The sequence below is a fragment of the Puma concolor genome, chromosome C1 (assembly GCF_028749965.1).
Source record: "Puma concolor isolate L17-30 chromosome C1, mPumCon1.1.hap2, whole genome shotgun sequence".
Classification (NCBI taxonomy): domain Eukaryota; kingdom Metazoa; phylum Chordata; class Mammalia; order Carnivora; family Felidae; genus Puma; species Puma concolor.
In genome coordinates this window covers 158,311,076-158,337,692 of record NC_141674.1, presented here as the reverse complement: position 1 = coordinate 158,337,692, position 26,617 = coordinate 158,311,076, and the positions used below count along the sequence as shown (strand labels likewise).

The 26,617-nt window shown below is 41.3% G+C and overlaps 1 protein-coding gene across 2 annotated transcripts in view; it reads left to right on the top strand.

Moving 5' to 3' along the window:
• The window catches only part of STK39 (serine/threonine kinase 39), a 312,573-nt gene that overhangs the window by 12,606 nt on the left and 273,350 nt on the right, over positions 1-26,617 (top strand). Inside the window, exon 1 of one of the 2 annotated variants that reach the window (XM_086718822.1) lies at positions 19,665-19,686. The exons of the other annotated variant lie outside the window; for it this stretch is intronic. The gene's annotated coding sequence lies outside the window, so the exon portion shown is untranslated. Of the gene's footprint in view, positions 1-19,664; positions 19,687-26,617 lie in introns of those variants that run through there. 2 annotated transcript variants of the gene reach the window in all.

Sequence of the window (26,617 nt, the reverse complement as noted above, 5' to 3'; positions counted from 1 at the left end):
AATAGGGCTAGGAGAAGTGTCTCTGTGTAGTTTCAGATTGTGATCACTAGGACTCACTTAAGAAGAGGAATATTTTTGGCATAAGTCAAGATCAGGGGCTAGATTGTTTATCTTTACTAAAATAAATACTCCTCACTTGTTTAAAAAGTGACCATCTCTAGACCTAAGAGATAATGAGCTTCTGAGTTCATTTATAGCTATCATCCTGATTGTTTCCATAGGAGTAGCAAGGGGGCAGAGTGAGAAGGAGACTCAGAATCTGAAGCAGGCTCAAGGCTCCAACCTGTCAGCACAGAGCCCGACGTGGGGCTCAAACCCATGAAGCGTGAGATCAGGACCTGAGCCGAAGTCAGCGCTTAACCGACTGAGCCACCCAGCTGCCCCTATTTGCTTAAATAATCTTAAAGGCAGGTGTCTGGTGTGTAGTTACTAGAGTAGGTAAAAGTCCCAAGCATTTGTTTTGCTTGTTATTTCACATTTAGTCTACCATATGAAGAGTGAGTAGTTTTCAGCTGTGTACAGTTGTTTAAAAATTAAATACTCCCTTGTCTCTTGGAACTACTTGGAAGAAAGAGAATGCCAAAATTATGAAAGGTAATCTTTATGGGATATGACTGACTTTAAAATTGATCACATCAATTTATTTACACAAGAAGTATTACTTCTTTTAAGGAGACATGGTGGGAGGGTATCCACTTTACAGCTACGTTTCATTTTAAATTTTAAAAGTTACCCATTTCCATCAGCCCTCCTGTGAAGAAATGAGACTGATTCCTAATATGACATTAAATTTTTCTAACGATATTTCCAGAAACTGTTTTAAACAGTTGTGGCTTTATTGGAATAATAATTTAATCTTGCAGAATGATTCTAGCCTGAACAGTGCCGTGGGTTGTTTAAAGTCACTGTTTTTAATAGATTCGGCATCACCAGTTCATAGAAGTGATGGGATCGAGACTACAAGGAGCTGTGTGTCTAGAGGTAGGGATAGCAAAAGCAAAAGCTGATGGTGGACTGAGGAGGCATGGTGGAGTAGGGAGTAGGATTCCAAGATCACATCTGTAAAGCCGGAGACTAGCACAAGGCAGCAACAGACCTCAGATCTGAGCAGGGGTAAGAGATAGACCAAGAACTCAGAGGCATATCCAAGTTTAAAATTCGCAGGAGTCCAGCAAGGTGTCAAGGCAAGGAGGGACAATATAGTTCTTCCCAGAAAAATTTGGTGGCAACATCTTGTTGAGGTGGGCGCCTCATTTAAAGCTTTGCCTTCAGGGGTGCCTCTGACAAACTGGAAGGTTTGGTGTGGATTCTGATGGTCTCTGTATCGGCTATGTATAGTTGTGTGACAAACCACCCCAAAACTTAGTGGCTTAAAACCATGGCTATTTTATTTGCTTACGATTCTGTGGGTTGGCAATTTGGGCTCAGCTGGGCTGGGCAGGTCTGCTGGTCTTGCCGAGCTTATGGCCACCTGGGCCGGGGCTACGTCTTTGAAGATGGTCTCGCTCATGTGTGGTGGTTGGTGCTGGCTGTCGGCTGGCCCTTTGTCCACTGCTGTCTCATTCTCAAGGAGGCTCCCCTGTAGTTTATCTGTTGGCTGCGGCAGCGTTCCAAGTTTGCAGGGACGGAGTCTCAAGGGCTCTTGAGGCCTCGGCTTGGTACTCACCCCGTGTGCCTCTGCCTCATTCACATCACAAGGCCACTCAGATTCAAGGAGAAGGGAAATCCATTTCCCTGCTTGTTGGGCATAGTGGTAAAATCACATGGCAAAAGGACATGTATATAGACATGGGAGGGATTCTTATTGCTGTCTTTGCAAAGTCTCTACCACAGCAGCTTTATTTAGCTCAAGAGTGATGAATAGACAATGTTTGGTATTCATTGAACTTTCCTTTTTAACTTGTGGTGGGGGAGCTAATTGCTCAACTACCTTCATCCCAGTTGTTATAGTGTGATTGATTATGGGTTTCATAAACTAATGTGCTGTGTGAACTATTTTGTTAGAAAAGTTGCTTTAGAAATATATAATTTGCTAAATAGTCTAAAGGTGTTGAGTCTAATATGACATTTGAAGGGCGAAGTGGTGTGTGTGTGTGTGTAATGCATCTGATCCTTTTTAGCCTTGAGTTGTTTTATTCCAGACTGACCTTCTTAGAACTTAACACCACATTAAAAATATAGATTGTCTGCACGCACGTATATACTTCTCCTGCCATCTAGAAGTCAGTGAACCAGATCTATCATAGCCCCCAAAATAACATGTTGTCTCTGCATCACTCAGTTTAAGTGTAGATGGTTGCTTACATAATTATGGAAGTTTCTTCACTTTGAATCAATCCAGCAATATTTTACTGCCAGTTTTATAATCAGTTTTCAAAAAAGAACTGCCATCCTATTAGGATAAAAAGATTAGAAATCCAGTAATAGTTATTGGCAGAATTTGCCCGTTTTCTTTAGTTTATCATATATGAATGGCAGAAATGATGGATGGGAGATGTGCAAGTAATACCATTTATCAAATTGCAGTCTTCCTGGTAAAAGCACTTATGAAATATCATATGCTTTTAGATGTGGGAAGAGGGCTGAGTATTGTCGTTATAAATTTACAGACTTCTGTTTATTCTAAAGGGGGAGATAGATGTGTACGTGGATTAGATGTGTGGGCTGTCCTTCCTGTGGTTGGCCCACACCCCTTTCTCACAAAGGGAAGAAAGATTGAGAGAAGGATATTACCTAAACCTCTGAGTTATAAAAACCTCCAAGCTTATTTATCTTAAACTTTCCAAATATTATACAAATAATATGTAGAAAATTTGGATAATGCAGATGAATGAAAAGGGGAGAAAATCCACCAGTTACCTTACTGTCCACCAGCTGTTGGCCTGACAAGCCTTTGTTGTCCACCAGCTAGATAGTGTTTGACTTTTGGTGTAAGTTGACATGGGATAGGACTTAAAAAAAGGAGTATAAGTTGATTTTTTTTGGGAGATTGATATGTCTTCGCATTCTCAGTGCTTTAACATTTCATTTGTTTTGAGAAAGAAAATAAACCAGTGGCAGATTAATACTTGCTTGGCAAAAGTGATTTGTTTCTCAAAAATTTGACACACACTGAAAGTCAAGCATACTTTATGATTACTGGACAGACTATATGTATGTATTTTTCTTACACTTATGTGTTTTCAGAATACGGTTACAATCTAAATGTCTACATTGCAATTTAGTATTTCTTAGAAGTGTCAGTTATTTGCCCTTTGCCCTTTGGGTGCTATGGATCTACCTTATTTGGTACTTTTCTGATTGCAAGTGAAAACATTTTACAGAAAGCTCTGGAATGGAGGGAACTTAAGAATAAGTAACTTTCGGGGCGCCTGGGTGGCGCAGTCGGTTAAGCGTCCGACTTCAGCCAGGTCACGATCTCGCGCTCCGTGAGTTTGAGCCCCGCGTCGGGCTCTGGGCTGATGGCTCAGAGCCTGGAGCCTGTTTCCGATTCTGTGTCTCCCTCTCTCTCTGCCCCTCCCCCGTTCATGCTCTGTCTCTCTCTGTCCCAAAAATAAATAAAAAACGTTGAAAAAAAATTTAAAAAAAAAAAAAAAAGAATAAGTAACTTTCTCATTGAGGGTGTGTTGAACACAGTAATGACTTTTAGATTTCACCTTGACCTTTCATATCAGACCTAGAGCTGACAGTATGAGAATTTTTTAGATTTGCTAAATATATGTTATCTTTTTGTAGTGCCAGCTCTTTGATTTCATGGGTATAAGGGAGAAATGAATCTTTAGGAATTTAATTTGATGATCTGAATGTTGAATTTTTTTGTTCTTTTTGACAAGTAAAAAGCTTCAAGGATTTTATAGCATTTTCAGTGAAAGGATGAAATAGCTATTGGCCTGACCAGCCTTTATTTTATTAAAGTTTTTAAATTACAAAGATATAAAAAATACTTTAGTAGGTGAAAATAACAACCCTCAGTTTTCATTTCCCAGAGTTACACCCCCCCCCCCCCCCCCCCCCCGCCCCGTGGTCAGTTTGGTGTGTATCTTTCTGGATGTTTTTCTTTGTATACATATGCCCATAGATTTTTTTCCAACATTTAATTATTATTCATGTAATGTGGTAACTGTGCATATTACTCTACACTTAATAATTTTTACTTCCATAGAGTAGTAATATGTGTTGCATGTGTATTTTACTTCTGGGTATCTTCTGTATGTATGTGTAGTAAAATATATACATTACAAATATCCACAGCTGTCATTCCTAGATCATTTCTCATAGCTCTCTACCTCATCTAAAGATATTTTATTATTTATGGTTAAATATTTAAATATTCTTATTTCAATTCTAGGTCCATTTCTGTTCTGTGGATTACTTTATCTAACCAATCTTTTACTGATGAACTTCTTGGTTGTCTCCAGGTTTCCATAATCCTGTGCGGTGGATTTCCAGTAGTGGGTTTGCAGGGACAAATGGTATTACTTTTGTATTTTTGATAGGTACTGTGGAAATTTCTTCCAGTTGTTACATTAATTGCTCCCCTTTCTGGCTTTATTTATTTATTTATTTTTTTAATATATGAAGTTTATTGTCAGATTGGTTTCCATACAACACCCAGTGCTCATCCCAAAAGATGCCCTCCTCAATACCCATCACCCACCCTCCCCTCCCTCCCACCCCCCATCAACCCTCAGTTTGTTCTCAGTTCTCAACAGTCTCTTATGCTTTGGCTCTCTCCCACTCTAACCTCTTTTCTTTTTTTTTTTTTTTTTCCTTCCCCTCCCCCATGGGTTTCTGTTAAGTTTCTCAGGATCCACATAAGAGTGAAACCATATGGTATCTGTCTTTCTCTGTATGGCTTATTTCACTTAGCATCACACTCTCCAGTTCCATCCACGTTGCTACAAAAGGCCATATTTCATTTTTTCTCATTGCCACGTAGTATTCCATTGTGTATATAATACCCTTTCTGGCTTTAAAAGTAGAAAGGAGTTAGACTGAGAAGGCATCTTGCCTTCTCCCCTGTTGACCCAGACCTGAAAAATCTAAGATCAGGAGGAGAAAATGGTGGATGGGGTGGGGTGGTCACAGATCGGAAAAGAGAAAAATTGTCATCTAAGTTTGGGAAATAAAAGTTGCATTACCTCATGCACTTAAAAAAATGAAATGTCAAGAAGTTTATTACTGTGAACAAATTTATGGAAAGGTTTTTCTGAATTGGTGAAAAGTTTGGATTGCAGAATGTAACAAAGTTGATTTACTCTTTTGGTTACAAGGACCCAGGACTCACTTAAGTTATACCCCTGAGTAATAGGGACATTCTCTATGAAGACAGATGTGGGAATATGGGGACAGGAATGTCCTCCATAACCCCAGGGTTTTGTAGCCATCAGGAAAAGCTGAGCACCCGTCTCTTGGGGAATTGCAGTTTTCTCATGAGCCACGTAAGTGGACAAGACCTGAGCAGCGGGAATTTTTGGGTCCTCACTTCAGAATCCTCTAATGTCGGTGTGATTTAGCCAGTCGGGGTGAGTCTACTTTTGCCCTGTCTGCTCGCTTCTCTCTCCTCTCTCCCGTGGTTTCTGCTGGGTCAGAATTTTGGCTCATTCATACCTGTCCTGGCCCTTAAAGCTTCTCTTTTCAACCCTTTCCCTTTTGGCCATAGCTATGGCTGCTAATTGCTAGATTTTCTCTTTATTTACCAATTTTGATGCCAAAGATTGAGAATCCAGTTTTTACCAGACTCCCTGCATAGGACAGCTGCCAGCTCAGGTGGCCTCTTTGGACAAGGGTAAAACATGGGAAGCTCCTACCTAGGAAGGGAACTTGGGGGTGGCAGGCGCCATGAGTTGGTGTTTATATAACTTTGCTCTTAGGTTAGTGACCTATCCAGAATGTAATCCTGATTAACGTACTTTTTTTGTTAATACACACACACACACACACACACACACACACACACACACACTCACATACACTTTGTTACATAAATATATATACTTGTGATGAACTTAAGAAGCAGTTTATTCTTTTAAGTCAGTATATACTTCCCTGGGACACAACTTTCCTTTTTCCCCATAGAGTAAATTGGGAAAACTTGTGCCCTGTCTCAGTAGTAAATGTTTTTCAATTCTGAAATACCAATGCCTGGATCATGAGGTATGGTCTTGCCGTTTCTGATGGACTTAAATGTCCTATGAAATATTTCATCCTCTTTATGATGGTACAGTTCTGAAAGGAAGAGTATCTGGTCCTCCCTAATTTTATTAGGTATTTGGCACCCCAGTGTTTCAGAGATGAAGAGTTGTTTATATTTCTCTAAGCTGCTTTGTTTTCTTCCTACGGGTCACAATCAAGTATCCCCCACCCCCGTTTCTTTCCTGTTCTCCTCCTTCCTCAACCCCAGTCAGCTTCTCCTTCAAAGTAGTGGCTAGTGGGTTGAATGTTTTGGTGACTCTTGAATTCCTGAGCCCTTGACCTTGGTGCCCATGTCTCAGCATCTCAAAGGGCAGTTTCCCTATTCCTTTTAAAAATGAGAACCATGCTCATAAAATGCTGTCTCAATTTGGTTTCAGATCACTTGAAATATAATCTGATTTGAAAGGCAGCGTTGAAGCTCCTGTTTACCAAAAGGTTTTGATTATCATTTTGTAGGAATTTTTGTTGGGTAAAAGATAGATGAATAGCATAGCGACCAAATGGTCTTATTTCAATTTGGAAAGTTTCTTCTGGTGGTCTTGAATTTGGTGTTTTAATTTGCTTTAAAAATGCCTCTTAGCACATAAGCAAAATTAAACATTATTAAAGTCTGTGCAATGCTTTTTATTTTTTCCAAGAAAAATCTTTTAAATACTTTTTGGTAAGGACATGCGTAATTTAAAGCTTTCATTTTGACAGCTTGGTTTTAGCTGATAGGCATGTTAATCTCTATTTGATTGCTTTGGTGGCGAGTTGAAAATCACCTAGTGCCTGGCTTAGAGTACATTTATAAATGTGCTTTCTTTGGTTTTCTTTTTTTCTAAGTTTATTAATTTATTTTGAGAGAGAAAGAGAGCTTGAGCAGGGGAGTGGCAGGGAGAGAGGGAGACAGAATTCCTGATGCGGGTCTCGATCCCATGAACTGTGAGATCATGACCTGAATTGAAAGCAAGAGTTGGACACTCAACCCACTGACCCACCCAGACGCCCTGGTTTTCATTTTGTGAAATAATAAAGTGAATTTTCTTACATGTTGCTGTATTATAGATTTGACTGTTTATCTGATTACCAGATTTAAATAAAAAATTTAGCCATTTTTTCTTTTGGATCTGTGTCCCTTTATCTTTTTTTTTTTTTTTTTTTAAATTCTGGTGTATGGGTGGCGGCCTTTTCTGTTATTTTGTAGCATGATAGGAAAGTGGATTTGTTTTGTTTTTTCAAGAATTTCCCGTTCTTTTCAACTTTGGCTTAATTTTCATTATGTTCTTTCTCCCTTTGGAAGTGTCAAAGTGTATGTAAATATGATTATATATAGAATATGTGACTGTTACATCGTTTTTTTTCTTTATGTACATAGAGGCAAAAGATACATGTGTATGAAATTGCATATGACCAAAGAAAAATTACAGGTAATGAAGTTGTTTGACTCTTGGGGAGAATTTTATTGTATCTCTTGAGATCTAGTGATCTTTGAAGAAAAACGTTGGCAATTAAAATTCTCCTATTCTCCTCTCTACCTGGAAGACTTGAGGCCATGTAAGGGCAGTGTAAGCTGACAGGATGCTTCTGAGACTTCCTGGAGGACCTGCTGTGTGTTGCCTGGCCTGAGTACTTGACATCTTTTATGTGCCATCCTTACCTCATTCTTGCCAGGATTGGTATGATTATCCCAATTGTACACATCAGGAAGTAGAGACGTGGGCCATCACATAATCTGTTGAAGGTCACACAGCTGGATGTGAACCCAGTGACCTCTGGTTGCAAATCGCCTCCCTGCTTTTGCTATTTGACCTGCCTTTAGGATTTCTCAAGCTATCAGTAGAGTTAGTTTCTAGAGGAAAGGTCCCTATTTTTTTTTTTTTTTTAATGTTTATTTTTGAGAGAAAGAGCACGTGAGCCAGAATCGGTGAGGGGCAGAGAGAGAGGGAGGCACAGAATCCGAAGCAGGCTCCGGGCTCTGAGCTGTCAGCACAGCTCAGACAGACATGGGGCCCAAACTCACGAGCTGTGAGATCATGACCTGAGCCGAAGTCAGACGCTTAACCGACTGAGTCACCCAGGCACCCTGAAAGGCCCCTATGTTTAAAGCAGCATCACATGGTAGTTGGGCTGAAACTTGCACATCAGGCCGACATGGGCTCAGATTCCGTTGGCATCATTTTCCAGCTTTGTGACCGGGAGCCAGTTCCTTGGCCTCATTGTGCTTCATGGTGGTTCATCATCAAAATCAGGACCATCATGTTGGCCTTGCTGGATAATATAATGCGTAATCAATAATGAAGATGATGATCGTAATTATAGCAATTAGCACTGAGGAGCTATTTTTGTAGCTCATTTAGTCCTCACGGTAACACCATGAGGAAGGTTCAGGTATCTCCGTTTTACGTAGAAAGTCCTCAGCATGTGAAGTCTTTTTAAATTATTTGTACTTTTCACACCAGCGTACCTTTCCATTGCTGTGGGTAATTGAGGATTCACTGACTTGGAGAATTCACTGTCATTCAATAAATTTGAACACCTGTTATGTAGTCATTCAGGTAAACTTTCTTTCTCTCTCCTAGTATTTTTTATTACTAGATAAAAACTAGATAATTATCTAGTTTTATTACTAGATAAAAACTAGATAATTACTAATTTTTTACATAATATAACTAATATTTTAATAGGTTGTATTGTTAAAAGAGTAGTTTTATGGTAACTCAAGCACTAATTTAAGCATTCATAAATAGGAAACGCACAGACAATATGTGTCCTCCAAATAAATTAATACTACTGTATTGGTACAAAGGGCTCTGGAGATTCTGTGAGAGGACCAGGAATCTTTTAAAAATGCCCTCATCTCTTTCTTACCATACAAAGTACATAAAAATTTAGTCAATAAATCTGTTGCATAAGGCAGCAATCCCCATGGCCTGCCGTATACCTAAGTCCGTGATGGGGATGTGGGGAGGTTTGAAAATGTTATGAACATTAATGCTAAAGTGTTGACATCTATAAAGAACACAGAATTCTGGCAGCGGACTCCTACGTCTCATCGTAAAAGAGAGAAAACCATAGGGCTTTGTTCATATACTTCCCGACATTGAAACCAGACTAAAAAAATTCAGTCTAAACAGCAGACTATTCAACGCTTAAAAGGAAAAAAAAAAAAAAAAAGAAAAAACACACAGATGTACCCCTCTCTGAACAATCCTGTAATATCCTGGAATCTCCTGTCAGGTAGTACGAACCTTTGTGTCTGTTAAGAAAGTTCTTCCTCACGTTTTGGAGAAGGTAGGACCATGCATCTCAGAATATGAAAAAGTGGGTGGGGGGAGGGATGAGTCTATTCTTCAGAAAGACCTGAGCAGCTGTGGGCTGGCCACAGGTCAGGTTTTATACCTCCCTGCTTTTACTTGATCACAGGATGGGTTGACAATCCGTTTTTTGTGTTTGTTGAGTTCCAGTGTGTGTCACACGTTGCTGCATCTTGGTGATTTAGAGGAAGCTGCTTTTGGGGTCTGACCTTGAGAGACTTAGAAAAGTTTACAGGGGAAAACAGAACTGATTGCACCCCAGTGAGGTAATTGCCTGGTGGAGGTGTGTAACCAAAATTTAGAGCCGATCGCCCCATCCCCAAAGTCCTTCTGTCTTTTGTTAGTAGCATGTCATATATAGTTATTGTCAGAATCTTAAAGGAAGGGATTTCAAATCCAGTTTGTTAAGTTCCCACCACCCACTGTGTGTTGTAAAGTTTGTTTCAAGACAGAATGTAGTGAGAGATTAATAGGACTAATGTTTATTTTTGAGACAGAGAGTGAGCGAGCAGGGCAGGGGCAGAGAGGGGAACAGAGGATCTGAAGCGGGCTCTGCACTGACAGCAGAGAGCCTGATGTGGGGCTTGAAGTCTCATGAACCACGAGATCGTGACCTGAGCTGAAGGCAGATGCTTAACCGGCTAAGTCACCCAGGCAGCCCAGAATTAATGTTTTGATAAAAACTGGATAATTCGCATGATAAAAACAATTTTTGAAGTTTAGTGCTGTCTCTACAAACATGGGTTAAATGCTAGCATTAGTTGAATACATACGTCAGCACGCGTGTATGTATACATATCTGGCTTTTTAAAGATGTGCATGTATTAGCATCATGCTTTCATCTTGTATGTAAACTGTGGATTCTGAGATAATCAGTTTAAACTTTCAACAAGGAAGAGTTATAATGAAACGAAACAATGGTTTTTTTTTGTTTCCCCAGTAACTAAATTTACCATTGTTCTGAGAAATCAGCAAATGACCCCAGGATGTGAATTTAATTGAGTTGTGCCTTTGAACGAAGGTATCCTGGTTCTGGTGGGATTTTCTACTTCTCATCATCCTGTTCACGTGTTCACTTGCCTCCCTGTGTTGAAATCAACAGCAGCTCACTATGATTTAACCAAGTTAACAAACAATAATTTTAATACAAAAGTAATGGACGTGGGAAATAAAAGGAACTGTTATTTCTGGCTCTGTCAGCTCAGCACTCAAAGTCAAAGACCTTTTACCTTTTGCTGAAAAAAATGTTTTCCAATTATGGTTTTCCTGTGGAGGCCCACTTTAAAATATAACCCCTTCCACAGAGCCTAGATTTACTTGGAGATGCTTTTTGATTGTCAGTGACTCAGGATGTAGAATCTTACAATCTCCTCAATTGCACACATGTACAGTTGTATTATCTTTGGCAATTTAAGAAGTTCGTTTTGTTTTTGTTTTTGGTATTTTTTTTAACATCCGAAAGAAACTAAGATATTTAGCAGAGAACTATTTAGAACCAGAACTTGCCCTAGAAATATTGGCCTTCATTTTATGATCTTTTTTTCTTGATCCAGTTGAAAGAGATTTTGACATCTCTTCTGGCATTGCCTGTTTGTGTCATCTCTTTTCGAGAAAAGCTCTGTGCCCACGTTAGTCATCTCTTACACTTCATCAGTGCTGTATTAATATAATAGCTACTCTACCAAAGATTTTACACACACATCTCATTTAATACTCCTATCAAGCCAGTGAGGAAACCAAAGCCCAGAGGTTTAAAACAATTGCAAGTCCGATTCAGTTTCCCTCTCTTTCAAGTCCATACTCTTAACCATGACTGCCCACAGCTTAGAGTCTTTGTTCCAGGAGAACCCTCCCTCCCAGGTAAGTCAATAGCATAGTCCCTGCGTAGCTCTTTAGAGGCTTTGTTTGGTATTTATTTCTGTTGGTAGTTGAGCCTCAATATTTCATTCCATTACTTTTTCTCACATTGAAGATTGTTAACAAAGAACAATCTTGATTACCATGATTATTCAAGTACACAAGGAAATGACGACTCTTCCTCTCTTTTCTGTGAATGCTCCGTAACGTGCCATTATGTTTTCAAGTGCATACCACACTAAGATAAGTGAAAGATGCTTACATGATAAAGTTTAATGGAGGCTTGTGAATCAAGATTAGCCATCTCTCTACCTGTCTCTATATCTAGATGAAAGCAAGAAAAACAGTTTAAAGAAACTCAGCTTGTCCTCTATCTTCGCATCAAGGTAAGCAAGAGCCTGGATGGTCTGTGTGAAGGTATGAACACAGTCTTATCTTTTTAAAGGTTGATTCTGTTTAAACTTTTTTTTTATTTTTTATTTTAGAGAGAGAGAGGGAGGGAGAGTGTGTGTGTGTGTGTGTGTGAGTGGGGGAGAGGGGTAGAGGAGCAAGAGACTCTTAAGCAGGCTCCATGCTGAGCATGGAGCCCAATGCAGGGCTTTACCCCATGACCCCAGTCCAGGATCATGACCTGAGCCGAAATCAAGAGTCATGCTGAATCAACTGAGCCACCCGGGTGCCCCTTAAAGGTTGATTCCAAGAAATGACTTCTTTTGCTCCTAAGCCTGGATCTTAAGACAATGCAGATTGCTAGGAAAGCAATGGAGAAACCGAAGGGGTGTGTGTGTGCGTGTGTGTGTATTGAGAGAGGAGTGCTTGCTTGCTGCAGACCACTTGGAGAGAAAATTAGGGTTGGGCTAGAAGCTCTCTTTGGAGAGAGCATCTGTCTGACATTGGATTTGGACAGTGGAGGACAGAAGAGACCTACAAACAACCCTCTGTGGGCTAGTAGCAGGAGAGTAAAAGAAGCCCAAGGGAAAACCTTCCTGTCCGTGAGGAAGAGGAGCAGGAGAGGACTGGGCTAGAAGATCTCAGCATGGGGTGAGAGGAAGTCCCCCCCTCCCCCTCCTTTCCCCACCCCCTGTCCCCTATTGTGACTTACCTATACTCTGCATGGCAGCTAACCAGAAAATTGGGTTAAGTGTATATAGAAAGTGTCTGAAAACACCCAAAGTATCTGAAAAACAATTTTTTTGAAACTTACTTGACATAACGATACATGATTGGCTTACTAAAGTGCTTTAGGTACCACATAGGACTGGTAAGAAAATCGAGATTTTGCCCGGCCAAGGTAGGAGTGCTCCACAGGGGTTGGTGTGTTGCCTGCCTTCCTGGGGCCCTGGGATCATTGCTTATCTGTTAGACTGATTACGTGTTCTCTCCTAAACAAATAGTCATGGATGGCAAGGAACAGAAGAGCACCAGTCATCCCACGTCTTGTACTTCTGTGTTTGGTTTCATTTTGATGCAGGGGCCGTCGGTGATCACAGCAAGTGACACCGCTTGCCCAGGTGTCTCTGCTCCTCCTGGCCCTGCTGGTCTCTGTGGGTTGCACCCCCCCCCCACTTTTTTTTTTGAATATTATTTAAGCTCTGCCATGATCTGGTCCCAGTGTGCTTTTTCAAGTAATCTTTCATTATTCCTCGTTAGTGCGATTTCCTGAAAATAAATGGCTAGTATCACCTTTTTGCCTTTGTAGACCCTCTGGCCACTTTCCAGCATGCTAAGCATCTCTCTTTTTTTTCCTAATATATATTCTGAGTATCTTTTAAGGTTCAACCCAAATGCCTATCCCAAATCCTTGATTCATGTAGTTCTTAGAGGAAATCAACTTAGAGGAAATGCAACTGGATAGTGCAGCTATTTGGGCAGAAGCTTATTTGCTCTGGTAGGAAACATGTCCGCCCCAGGTTTATATCCTGAGTAACGTTTAACAGGGCTCTTGCCACTTGGTGGGAGCTGGTCCCTATTTATTGAATGGCTGTGTGACCATCAGTCTTTTGACTGTGCTACTATTTTCTCTTTATCCAATTTAGGCTTTCCCGCCTCTTTTAGACCTTTTGGAATCTGCTTTTATTTTTTTCCCCACTTTTATTTATTTTATTTTAGTTTTTTGAGAAGTCTCTTCCGTGTTCTTGCCTTTGCTCTCGGTGGCTGGAATTACCTTTGGGGAAACAGGACACTTTTTTGAGTTTGCCTCTCGGCCCTTCCAGTCTAATGGTCAGGAATTTCTGTCATGAGTCATGTTCTGTAGGTGACCTGGCCCTTGCTCTGGTGAGCCCACCTGGGTTGAGCATTGGCTGTAAACTGGGGGCGTAGAGGATTTCCACTCCTGTCCTTACCTTGGTACACGTGGTGTGTCTGTAGTCCCCGATCACTATTTTTGATGGTCAAACGTTGTCTAGTCAGTTTCTTGGAAAAGATGATACACGTAGACACTGTGAAAGTGAACTTTTCCTGACATTTCTTCTGGGAATTTTCTCAGCTTTTGTAGTTGTCTCCAGGTGACTTCCCTACTTTGGACATCCAAGGCAGGCTTTTGGACCCTCTGTATGATGAAACAGAAACCTACAGTGTCCTGTGGGGCTTCAGTGAGCAACAGCAGCAGTGTTTGTGTCCTGAAGAGAAAGGCTTTGTAGGGCAGAGCAAGGGCTAGTCGGTGGCACCCTTTTCCAAGTTATGTGGTCTGGTGCTGTTTCAGTCTTCTCTCTGTCAGGATTCCCATCAGCAAGAGCCATACCAGTAACCTCATTTATTGCCTCCTTAAAGATGACACAGTATTAGAAGATGTTTATATGATCCCTATATATCCTGGTATTTTCAAGGTGGAATTTAAATGGTTTGCTGCTAGTAAGCTGCGTCTGTCTACTAAATCATGACACTAAATCATGGACTTGACCTTGAAATTGTAGTTATGCCTTTTTTTTCCCCTTTTAAGAACACATTGGTTTTCAGGACCGGCTTTGAGATATCTATCTACCTTTGATCTAAATCTATACCTATCTATGACTCTTCTTCCATGATAATGAAAATCAATAGGAAATTGAACAAGGTAGATCTGTAATGAAATGGATTCCCTGTATGGCAAAGAATTCCAGGCACCCTTTGTGGATGTTCTTGGATAACTTGGGAGAGTAGGATGCTTTTGAAGATACTGTTAGAGCTTCAGTGAAGCACATTATCACCTGTTTGGGTTTTGGGAGTTTCTTCAGATTCATAAGGAAGTTCCTTGTGGCAGTATAGTCCTAGCAGGCCTAAGAGAAGTCTGCTTTACCTGACAAGCGTATCTGCAGCTAAGAACCTAGGGCTGGAGCTGACCTTAGCCCAGCCACCTCCCTGTAAGCACCCAGGCTGACTTTTTATTTAAAGAGCTTCGTCCCCAGACCTTGTTGGGAAAAGCATCCTGGAACTATGCAGGTATTCACCTTGCTGGGGAGTGCTTGGTGCAGACATGATGAGAGCACCTTGGTTGATCAAAGTCCTCTCCTCTTCATGAGATCATCCATGAATAAGAGGTACCGTGGTCAAATCAGCTTTGTCTTTAGAAGGTTGAAAGAAGACAATGTCTTCTTTTGAAGGAGGCTTACAACAAAATTTCTCTGCCTAAGGACTTATATTTCTGTAAGGTTTGCTCAAGCTAAGAATGATGTCTCACCACTTCATTAGATGACTTGTCTCCCTGAAGAAGGACATTTAGGCCTTTCTTCTGGACTGCCCCCAACCCAGGAATTTCTTGCAGGATTCCAAGGAGATCTTTAAACAGCCAAACACAACTTTTGCTTTGGTGTGTAGGCACACTTCTGTTTCTGTCAAAATAAATTAGGCTGGTAAGTCATAAAATTAAGAAGATATTTTGTGACTTGTGTTTATTATTTAACAAGTACAATCAATAGCTGGCCTCAAAAATCAAAACAAAAACAAAAATCCAAACCAATCCCAGCTCGGTTGACAGAAGATCATTTTACTGTTTGCCAACAGCGAGGATGTACCTTCTCTGGACACAGAGGCCTGTCCTCTGTCGCCTCTGATTTCATTCATTCTTCCCTGTTCCATCTTTCTTTGGTTACCTTCCTCTTTTCTGCCTCTGTCCTGTGGATTGGGTGGGCAGATGAAAGCCTAGGAGGGAGGTGCTGGGAGCCCTTTCCACATCTCAACTGTTTATTTCCTGTCTTTCCTTCATGTTACAAAGTTTCTCCTTACTTTGCTTTTATCAAGTCCATGAATGACTCCCTTTGTCAAGCTTATTGGAATGCCCTGTGGGAGGGATGCTGTGCAAAAAAATAATTGTATTGCATAACTGTCCAGTCCTTAGAGATGCCAGATCACACTTGGCACTGAAACAGACCCTCCTCTTTAGCAGGTCCTATGAGAGCAGGGCACAGTGCATCTGAGAGGTGGCTCTGTCCTCCGCTCTAGTACCACGGACATGACCTTTACCCCGGCTCTGATAAAAGGCTTTTTTTATTTTTCTAAAATGCCTATGTTTCCTTAACCCAGAAGGAGATGTTTCCGTGTGTGCATGTATGTGTGTGTTCCGTATATGATTCTTTCCAGCTGGCGTTCTTCACAAATGTCACGCTTGTCTCCTGTGTCACCTTGAGGCAACTGACATTTGTGACTAAGTATTAAAAAGGGCAGACCTTTAGTTTATTTTCATGAAAACAAAATCCCAGAGAAGTCTGTTAGATACAGTGTAATTGAGCAGGTGACATGTTGATGTTTGGGGTTTGGTAAACATCCAGAAAGTGCAGAGTTTTTGGCATGGTTGTTGAAGGAGCCAGAAGCTCCAAGGTGAACTTCATGGATTTTCGACAACACTGTGTGTATCCTCTGAACTAACTCCAGGTCTTTAAACTTAATACCAAACAGCCAGGCCAGGCGGTCACCAGGCTTTGGGAAGGGTCATCTTGGAGCAAAGAATCATGTGATGAACCATCCAGCTAACTTACTTCTTTTTCCTGTGAAATCACCATAAATCCCCCTCAGCTTGGAGGGCATGGAAATGGACGGAGGGGCATTGCTGTCTTCTGGCTGTTTGGTGGTCACAGTAGTAGTTTGCGGGAGGGGTTTGGCTATGAAGGATGCATGTACAATAGCTCTAAAAATTAACTTATTGGGTGCTTTGTGGTTTAGTCGGTTAATTGTCTGACTTCGGCTCAGGTCATGATCTTGTGGGTCATGAGTTTGAGCCCCATGTCCGGCTCTGTGCTGACTGCTCAGAGCCTGGAGCCTGCTTGGGATTCTGTGTCTTCCTCTCTCTCTGCCCTTCCCCCTCTCTCATTTTGTCTCTCTTCTCTCTCAAAAATAAATAAAAACATTTAAAAAATTAAAAAAATTAAAATTATTACAGAATAGGGTTTTATTTTGGTATAGGTAGGAGCATACCGTGTTGATTCTTCATTATGAAATTCTCACTAATTGGCATATTATGTATGATCAAGTATAAATTACAAACCAGTCATGAAAACTGAATAAACAGTGTGAATCATGGTACATGCCTTGAGCTTCAGAACAGTCAGAAGGGATGGTGTGTGCTCACGTGAAGAGAGCGCCAAGGTACATAGCAGAGACTAAGAAATGAAGAAGAGAGGTGAATACCATTTCTTTGGGCAATGAAGAAAGGCCGCAAACCAAGACAACGTGTTGGCCCCAGGTGTGGAGGGTTTAGGCAAGCCCCCCTTTTGTTCAAGGCACACTGCCGTCAGCAGGCCAGGCAGAGCTCTTAGCAGAATTATGCTGTGTCACATTTGCTTTGGCTTTCATTTGTGCTTTCCACCTTCCTCATTCCTTTTCCCCTTTCAGCCTTCTTGAATGTTTATGTTATCTTTTCACTTGGGTATGTTCTGATAAAACATGTTGTTTTGCATGCATTTTTTTCCTACAGTGAAATTCACATAGTATAAAATCAGTCCTTTCTAAAGTGAACAATTCAGTTGCAGTCAGTACATTGACAATGTTATGTAACTATCACCTCTGTCTGGTTCCGAAACTTCACAATCCCTCCAGAATGAAACCCCAGGCCTACTCAGCGGTCGCGCTCCGCTCTCGCTTCTCTTCAGCCCCTGACAACCACCACTCTGCTTTCAATTTCTAAGGATTTACCTATTCTGGATATTTCATATAAATGGAAGAGTACCGTACGTGACCTTTTGCGTGTGTGCATGTATTTTTCAGTCAACTTCATTGAGGGTTAATTTACATCGGTAAAACGCACACATCTTTTAGTGGACCTTCTGCGTGGTGTTTTTGTTTTTTACATCTTTTGCATTCATTTACTGCAACTGAATGAGGGAAGACCCTATCGTCAACCTTCATTTTGCAGATGGGCATTGAGACTCAGGGAGGCTGATTTGCCTTAGGTTGAACAGTGTCTGAGTGGCAGGCAGGATGTGAAGTAGGTGGACTGGCTCCAGAATCTACCAGAATCCATGCTGACCACTGTTATCCATGGCCTCTTGGATCTCTGTGCAGTCTCAGAGCTTGCTTTCCCCCCAGACAACAGTATGCTATTTTCCCACATTGACAAAAAGGGGCTATGGAATATTCTGCTGTTTGTATGCACTATAATTGATTTATTTCCCCAGTGGTGGATTTCTTAGGTTGTTTCTATTTTTTTTTTTTCCTGGTCATTAATCATATTGAAAGGAAGATGAAAGACCAAAGAACATTCCAAAGTAATATATATTTGTTGTAGAAATATAGCCCAGCAAGGAGAATAAGCAAAAAAACCCACATATAATTCCCTTCAGAGGTAACCACTGCAAGCATTTTGAACATAGCTTTTCAATCTCTTTTATCTTTTTTTTTTTTTAAGGAAGGGAAAAGAAAGCCCTTTAGGAGAAAGAATGACACTGTAAATGAAATTTTGGCATAGAAAATTTACAGTATGCTGTGAACTTCTTTTTATCTAATGAACAATAGTGAATATTTACTAAGTGCTTAAAATGTGACAGGGACTATGTTAAGTGTTGTATTCCATTTCACAGGAATCCTGTGAGTTGTGTGGATATTCTAGCAGATGAGGACATTTATGTCTGCTTTAAACTTACATAAGTGATTTTGTGCTCAAGCTCATACTATTTCTTTTTTTTAATTTGGAACTATGTTCTTATGATTAATCTGTTTAGGTTGCTGTATTTACGTAGACATTTGTTCCCCTATGTTTCCTTATCTCCTGCTCCATCTCTGGGTCCCCATACATAGCACTGCAGGGGAGATCCTGTCATAGACCTATGGAATATATGTCCAGAAACAGGATATAGAGCAGGGAACATATATGTACTTATGACTAAGTATTGACAGAGGCAGATTCTTCCCCTGAATGGGGTTATGTTAGAGTCTACACTCCTATGCTACATGCTTTCTGTGGCTTCAAAAATGTGTGTATAAATGCCTAGAGAAAGGACCAGAAGGATATACACCAAATCAGCAACACTAGGAACATGTACAAGGGGATCAGGAGGAATATGAGCCTTACTGGTCATGACTTGATATGTTTTTTTTTTTTTTTAAGATTTATTTGTTTGTTTTAAGATTTATTTGTTGTTCTATATAATATATATATAGTGGTCTCTATACCCAACGTGGGGCTCTTAACCCCAGGGTTAAGAGTTGCATGCTCTTCTGACTGAGCCAGCCAGGCGCCCCGATGATTTAATAGGTTGTAAGGAGAATGTTTTCATGTGTAACTTGTCGTTATAATTTACCATTTAAAAATACGGTCTGAAAACAGACTTTTAGCTAAAGTTTACTATTATATGCTGTGAACACTTTTGGAATTTTGAAATGTGTGGGTCAAGATTAGTCATAGCACATGGACTGGGTTCTTTCGCAAGTTGGTGCTTTTTGGAGCATGCTCTAAACAGGTTTCCTAGTAATACCTGCAAGCCCTCCTTAGACATTTAGTCCAGGTCCCCCACATCTCAGGAGGCTCAGGGAGGTTAAGTGGTTTTCCCAAGGGTGCAGGGTTAGGAGTGTTAGCCAGGTTCAGCGTGGAGAAGTGGTTCTGGAGTGGTGGGCTGGAGGAGAAGACTTCTTTCTGAAGGGTTTATTGACTGGAAATCAAGCTTAGGAGGAAGGTGGGTGCTGTTTCCTGCAGATGAGGTAGGGAGGAAACATTCTTAAGAACAGTAAGTTTCACTAACTTCCTTATATACACACTTAACCGAATGAAGGTATTAGTTTTCTCTGTTTACTGAGCACAAGGTATTAAGATAATCTTTGCCTTATAAGTCCCTTCTCTCTGTAAAATGAAGGTGTGTGGTCTTTCAGGCCGTGAGCTTCCTTCTTTTCACCTCTTCTGAAGTGAGAGCGGCAAAGGTTCTGGATGACTGAAGAGGTACTTTTTATTTTTTTTTTTTTAATTTTTTTTTTCAACGTTTTTTATTTATTTTTGGGACAGAGAGAGACAGAGCATGAACGGGGGAGGGGCAGAGAGAGAGGGAGACACAGAATCGGAAACAGGCTCCAGGCTCCGAGCCATCAGCCCAGAGCCTGACGCGGGGCTCGAACTCACGAACCGCGAGATCTTGACCTGGCTGAAGTCGGACGCTTAACCGACTGCGCCACCCAGGCGCCCCAAGAGGTACTTTTTAAATGTCTTCCTCTTGCTTGTTAGTTTCAACTGAGATGCCTCATTCTTTCTACAGAGCTGAAATGAATAATGATCAATAAGTCAGTTTCTGAATAAGTGTGACAGAGCGGGTCTGTTATCTGCAAGGAACCCTCCCATCTCAGGGCCCTGGCAACAGTGTACAGTTTGGTTTATAGTGGAATCAGTGAGTCTGTGTCTGAATTTTATTTTCAGGACCAGGATTGGGAATATTTACATGAATGCTCTGTGCTGAAAGAGTTGTTTGCACACAGCTATGGTGAAAGGTTTCCTGGTGTAGGTTTCCTCTGATGAGCTACTTGAAGACAGAAGACAGACTGTTGATGATGCTTTATGAAGTAGAATATTATGTCAAGTTAAAATAAGTTGGAAGGCGTATGAAGATACAAGGTCATAACTTTAGGACAGGAGTGTTTCCTACCAGCAAATACTACCTGCAACTCACTGGTTTGGGTGTTTAAAGGCACAAAGCATGGTTAAAAAGGCAGAACTTCCTGCTTCTCTGTTGTTCCCAGGGTTGGTGAACTCTGTGGAAACTCTAGAACAGAAATGACCATTATGAACAGGTGCACAGGTGTGGTAAATACTTGGTGGATGTGTGCTAACCAATAAATAATTAATACTACTTCCTCTTGACTCATATGGTTGAAATGAAGGATGGTCAGTCTAATTGTAATGTATACTTCTGTTGAGCAGAAAACTTGAGCAATCCTGCCATATTCAGTAATACTCTTGAAATTAAATAGGTGGGGTGGGAGAGAGAACAGTCATGCTTTACCTTCTGGGTGGGTTTTTAAAAAAAATATATAATTTTTTAAAATTGATTTTAGAGAGACAGACCAGACAGAGCACGAGTGGGGGAGGGGCAGAGGGAGATGGAGACACCAAATCTGAAGCAGGCTCCAGGCTCTGAGCTGTCAGCAGAGAGCCTGAAGTGGGGCTCGAACTTGTGAACTGCTAGATCATGACCTGGGCCAAAGTTGGACGCTTAACTAACTGGGCCACCCAGGCACTCTTGGGTGGATTTTTATTGTCTTGGTTGATAACTAATGGTAATTGTTTGCCCTAGCATATTGAAGGTATAAGATTTGTCAGTTAGTCAAGAGGATTTGAAGTTTCAGTTTGTTCAGTGTGATTAAATGCCCATGGGGAGGATGAGCCACTAATTAGTTACCTTTCCTTTCTTTCTTTCTTTCTTTTTTTTTTTTAGTTTATTTATTTATTTTGAGAGAGAGAGAGAGAGAGAGAGAGGGAGGGAGGGAAGGAGAATGAATGAATCCCAGGCAGGCTCTGCACTATGAGTTCAGAGCCCGATGTGGAGCTCAAACTCACAAACCTCACACACCGTGAGATCGTGACCTGAGCTGAAATCAAGAGTCAGAAGCTTAACCTACTGAGCCACTCAGGTGTTCTGTTACCTTTCCTTTTTAAACTGTGTTTTAACTTATTTTGAGAGAGAGAGAGAGAGAGAGCTCAAGCAGGAGAGGGGCAGAGAGAGAAGGAGAGAGAGAGAGAATCCCAAGCAGGCTCTCCACTGTCAGCACAGAGCCCAATGTGGGACTCGAACCCACGAACCGCAAGATCATGACCTGAGCCTAAACCAAGAGTTGGCCACTCAACTGACTGAGCCACCCAGGTGCCCCATGATTGAAATTTTGATGAGCGTATTTTTGCTTTATTTCAGAGACAGGCAAGTGGAATAATAATCAAATTGTGTATCATTTTGTATAGATTGCCCTTATGATAAAAAGAAAACCTTCCCTGCTGTTCTCACCGAAAATAAAAAGGAGATTAAATATTTTTCTGAGTGGATTTTAGATACATTATTCAAAGTATGACAGTTTGCTTAACTAGTAGATAAATCAAAGGGCATGTGTGTGTGTCTTGATGTTTCTGTGTAGCTTGTATGATCTGGGACCCGGTAATGAAGTTTGCAGTACCTCTAAGCTAGAAACTTTTATGTAACCACAACGTATGTTTTCTTTCATAGCCATTCTCTTAGCCTGCATGTGTGGGCCCCTTTCAAGAAAGGGTGGGAAAAAATGGTGGTAAATGACCTTTGAAGGGAACGTTTTATATTTGCATTACAATTCTGTGAGTTTGAGCTTTTAAGTTTGACAATTGTGGGTGGTATTTGTGAAGAGTATCAGTTTCTAGGATGTTCTGAGTAGTGGTGATATAATCTTTAAAAAAACATAAGCACATTTAGATACCTCTTTTATCTGCTCTGATGACTTTAGAATGGTCATGCCCTTGTAACATGGGTAGGAATGGAGATTGTTTTCAATCATGTTAGTGTGTTATAATAGAAAAGTTACATATCTAAGTAGACATTGAGCTTCATGATTGAGACATTTTTTTTTTCCAAAATAAATATTTTTCTGGTTATCTCCCAAGAATTTCCATCTTTCTTTTAAAAGTCTAACTTCTTAAAATTCATTTGACTTTGCTTCCCTTTTTTATTTATTAAATTTTTTAAAATGTTTATTTATTTAAAAAAATTTTTTTAGCGTTTATTTATTTTTGAGACAGAGAGAAACAGAGCATGAACGGGGGAGGGTCAGACAGAGAGGGAGACACAGAATCTGAAACAGGCTCCAGGCTCTGAGCGGTCAGCACAGAGCCCGACGCGGGGGCTCGAACTCACGGACTGCGAGATCATGACCTGAGCCGAAGTCGGACGCTTAACCGACTGAGCCACCCAGGCGCCCCTAATGTTTATTTTTGAGAGAGAAAGACACAGACAGAGCGTGAGCAGGGGAGGGGCAGAGGGAGAGGGAGACATAGAATCCTAAGCAGGCTCCAGGCTCTGAACTGTCAGCACAGAGCCCAGCACAGAACTTGAACTCACGAACCATGAGATCATGACCTGAGCCGAAGTCAGATGCTTACCTGACTGAGCCACCCAGGCGCCCCAAGCTTTGCTTCCCTTTAAAAAAAACAATTATTTAATCTCTACACCCAGTGTGGGTCTCAAACTTATGACCCAGAGAACAAGCACCCCACGCTCTTCCGACTGAGCCAACTAAGGGTCCCTCATTTGACTTTGCCTAAGATTTTCCTCACCGTCAATAAAAATGTATCAAACTGATTCTGTGCAGTTTCTTCATCCAGGCCTGGGGATGCAAAGGAGAGGGGCAGAGCCTAAGATTTCTGGAGGTTAACCAAGATAGAAGGTAGGTAGGCTTCTCTGGATTCAGGTGGAACAAGGTGGAGAATGATTTTAGGTGGATTTTTGGTGCCCCTGGATGTCCACTAAGCTTGTTTTCTCAGGTGAGCCTGGGCTATGGGGTGGTAACATATGGTGTAACAAACAACCCCCAAATCACAGGAGCTTAATGCAACCAAAGTGTACTTCTGAGAGTCTGGGAGGTGCCCCGAGTTGGCTCTTCTTCCTGCAGCAGCTTGGGGCCCTAAACTGCTTCAGTCTTGTGGGCTGCAGACTGGTTGCTGCAGGAGGAGGGGTGCAGGAAGGGAGGAGCTGCCTGAGCTTCCCTCTGCCTCAGCAAGGAGAGCCACTCATCACTGTTCCCACTTCATTGGCCTAGCCATCCCCAAGGCCCTGTCTGCTGCAAGGCGATGCAGTGCTTTTGTGCTGAGGAAGGATGCTGGTGTGTCTGTCACATGCATACAATTGCAGACTGGGATCTCAGAGAAGAGACTGGAGCCAGAGATGAGGATTTGAGAGGTCATTTATGGTAAAGGATACAGTGGTGTAAGTTTCTAAGGGAAAGTATGCTCTTAAAGAGGGTTCCGTTTTCCATGATGGTTTTTTTTTCAAAATTTATTTATTTATTTTGAGAGAGAGAGAGTGCAAGCAGGAGAGGGGCTAGAGAGAGTGGGGGAGAGAGAATCCCAAGCAGGCTCAGCACGGTCAGCACAGAGCTTGAGGTGGGGCTTGAACTCCCGAACCATGAGATCATGACCTGAGCCAGAATTGAGAGTCAGACGCTTAACCGACTGAGTCACCCAGGTGCCCCTCCATGATGGTTTTTCTGCATTTGGCTTTCTTCACAAGCCAGGCAGTATGCTACCCCAGAAAAGTTTAAGGATAGCTATTGCTAGTGTCAGGAAAGTCAGAAATGTTGGTGCTGTTAGTTTTCATGCTGTGTTGACATTGTCTGCTTCCAAAAGCATACTTGCAGTTGCTTGATTGACCACTTTAGGGTGATATAGGTCTTAGAGGTTAGCATATCCTTAAGTCTTGATGACAACAGGTTGTGTTGGCCAGAGCTTAGGTGGTGAGGTGTAAAAAAACAAAATGAAAAAAAGCTTATTTTTACTTTTTGTATCTCAGTAGGCTTAGGAGACGGTTTGTATGTACTCTTATGGATATTAAACATTATGAGGACATTGGCTTTCTACTCTCTTTTTTCCCATGAGTGTTCATTACTTGAAATTAGAATATGTGACCATACATCCACAGAGAAGGGACCTTCTGGGTCAGACCAGGAGCCAGTTTTTGAGTGTTTACTGCCCTGGTTCTTCACTTCTGATCCTTCCTTTCCCACCCCTATTTTTCCTTCTCAGCAGTTCTTCCTGTTTACTTTTCCCTCCGTGGTCTTTGGGAGCAGGCAGACCAGGATTTGGAGCTTCTACTTGTGACTAGCTGTTTGACATTGGTCAGGTCACTCTCCAGGTCTCAGTGAACTTATCTGTAACATGGGGCTAAATAGCTGCCTAATGAGATTCTTAGTGTTAGTAATATATGCAAAATACTACAGTACCTGGTACGTTTTCATTGCTCAATAAATGTTAAGCTATGAGTAGTATTATTGCCATTTCCCATGTTTCAAGGCACACCTTGAATAATTCTTTCATAAAAATCTTTTTTTCATTATTTCACCAGGCAGAGGATAGAGTTTACAGATGTTCCTCAATTTATGATGAAGCTACATCCCAATAAACCCATCATAAATTGAAAATACTGTAAGTTGAAAATGCATTAGTACACCTAACCTGGGGCACCTGGGTGGCTCAGTAGGTTAAGTGTCTGATTCTTGATTTTGACTCAGGTCATGGTCTCACGGTTCAAGCCCCAGATCGGGCTCTGCACTGACAGTATGGAACCTGCTTGGAATTCTCTCTTTCTTTCTCTCCGTCTCCCCCACTCATGCTGGCACTCTCTCAAAATAAACTAACAAATATACCTCATCTGCTGAAAGTCATAGCTTGGTCTAGACAACCTTAAGTGTGCTCAGAACACTCTTAATAGTCTCCAGTTGGGCAGAATGAAAACAAAGCCTATTTGATCACAAAGTGTTGAATATCTCATGTAATTTATTGAATACTGTACTGAAAGTGAAACATAAATGGATGTAAGTGTATCAGTTTCCCCTCAGGATCACATGGCCGGTCGGGAGCTGCAGCTGCCACTGCCCAGCATCGTGAGAGAGGATCCCCACTACACATCGCTAGCCCAGGAAAAGATCCAAATTCAGACATCAAAGTACAGATTCTCCTGAATGCATACCACTTTTGTGGCATTGTAAAGTCTCGTGAAGCAGAACCATCCTATGTTGGGGACTGTCTACATTCCATTGAGCTGCCAGAGCACTTTTGATCTCTGCTGATATTTGTATTCTTTTTTGTACACATGTGCTGGTGAACTGAGACCGCACATCCCACAGGGCAGTAGGTATCCTTTACTCATTGCTGTATCTGCTGTCTTGCCTTCATTGTGTGGTACATGTAACAGATGCCTAATTAAAGGGTAAATTGAGTCAAAATGAGATGTAAGGAGAGAGGGCTCTACTGTGTTTAGAAAATAGTCCACCTTTGGGTGAATTCTCCTAAGTTGGAAACATAAATACTCTTGAAATAGTGCTCAGTGACTTCCCTACTTAAAGTATATAGATGATTCCCACTGTTTATGTAATTGAAACTTTAAGGCAACAACAACAAAGGAAAATTAAAGAAATAATGAAAGCAACGCAAAGGGCATAAAGGTTATCACTATCATGAAGTAGCTGTTCTTGAATACTCAGGAGAGCTTAATCCAGCCTGAGTCATTTATATAGCTGAGCAGGTGGCTTTCATTTCCCTGTGCTCAGCTGCTTGCAAGGCCCACAACTTTCTGATTGGTTTTGCACCCAGGAAGTTGTACCTCGTAAGGTAAAAGAGACGTATTAAATGAATCTCTCCAGAAGTTGGAATCCGATAAAGAGAGTGGATTTACCTAGAATTACGCTTGTATTGTGGATCCAACTCGAGTTACTGGAGTTGGTTTCCGTCCCCTTGGAAGGGCATCACAGGAAGCTTGGAGACGTGTGTGAGTTCTCTCTCCTCCTTACCTACCTCAGATCACAGCCTTGGAACATTGGATCCTCAAATATATCCTTGAGAAACTCTTGTGTTTTTCATTCCCTTTTTCTCTTCTAGAAGTGAGTGGAATGTGCGGTGTCTGTCCTATAGATCTGTTAACACTATAAAATGTTAAAGAATGCAGAGAGACTTTAGTATGCTGAGACAAGTACTCTCATTTTAGAGTTCTAGGGGTCATGTGATTTGCTCACACACGGAAGCAAGAGTCTTGATCTCATTTTTGCTACAACACTTAACTCATCAGGTGTATCTTTGTGATTGCGCTGGGAAGTAGGTGTTGTGGTGTGTGCTCTGGGCAAAGAAACATGGGTAGATGTGCCAGCTGTGGGCTTTT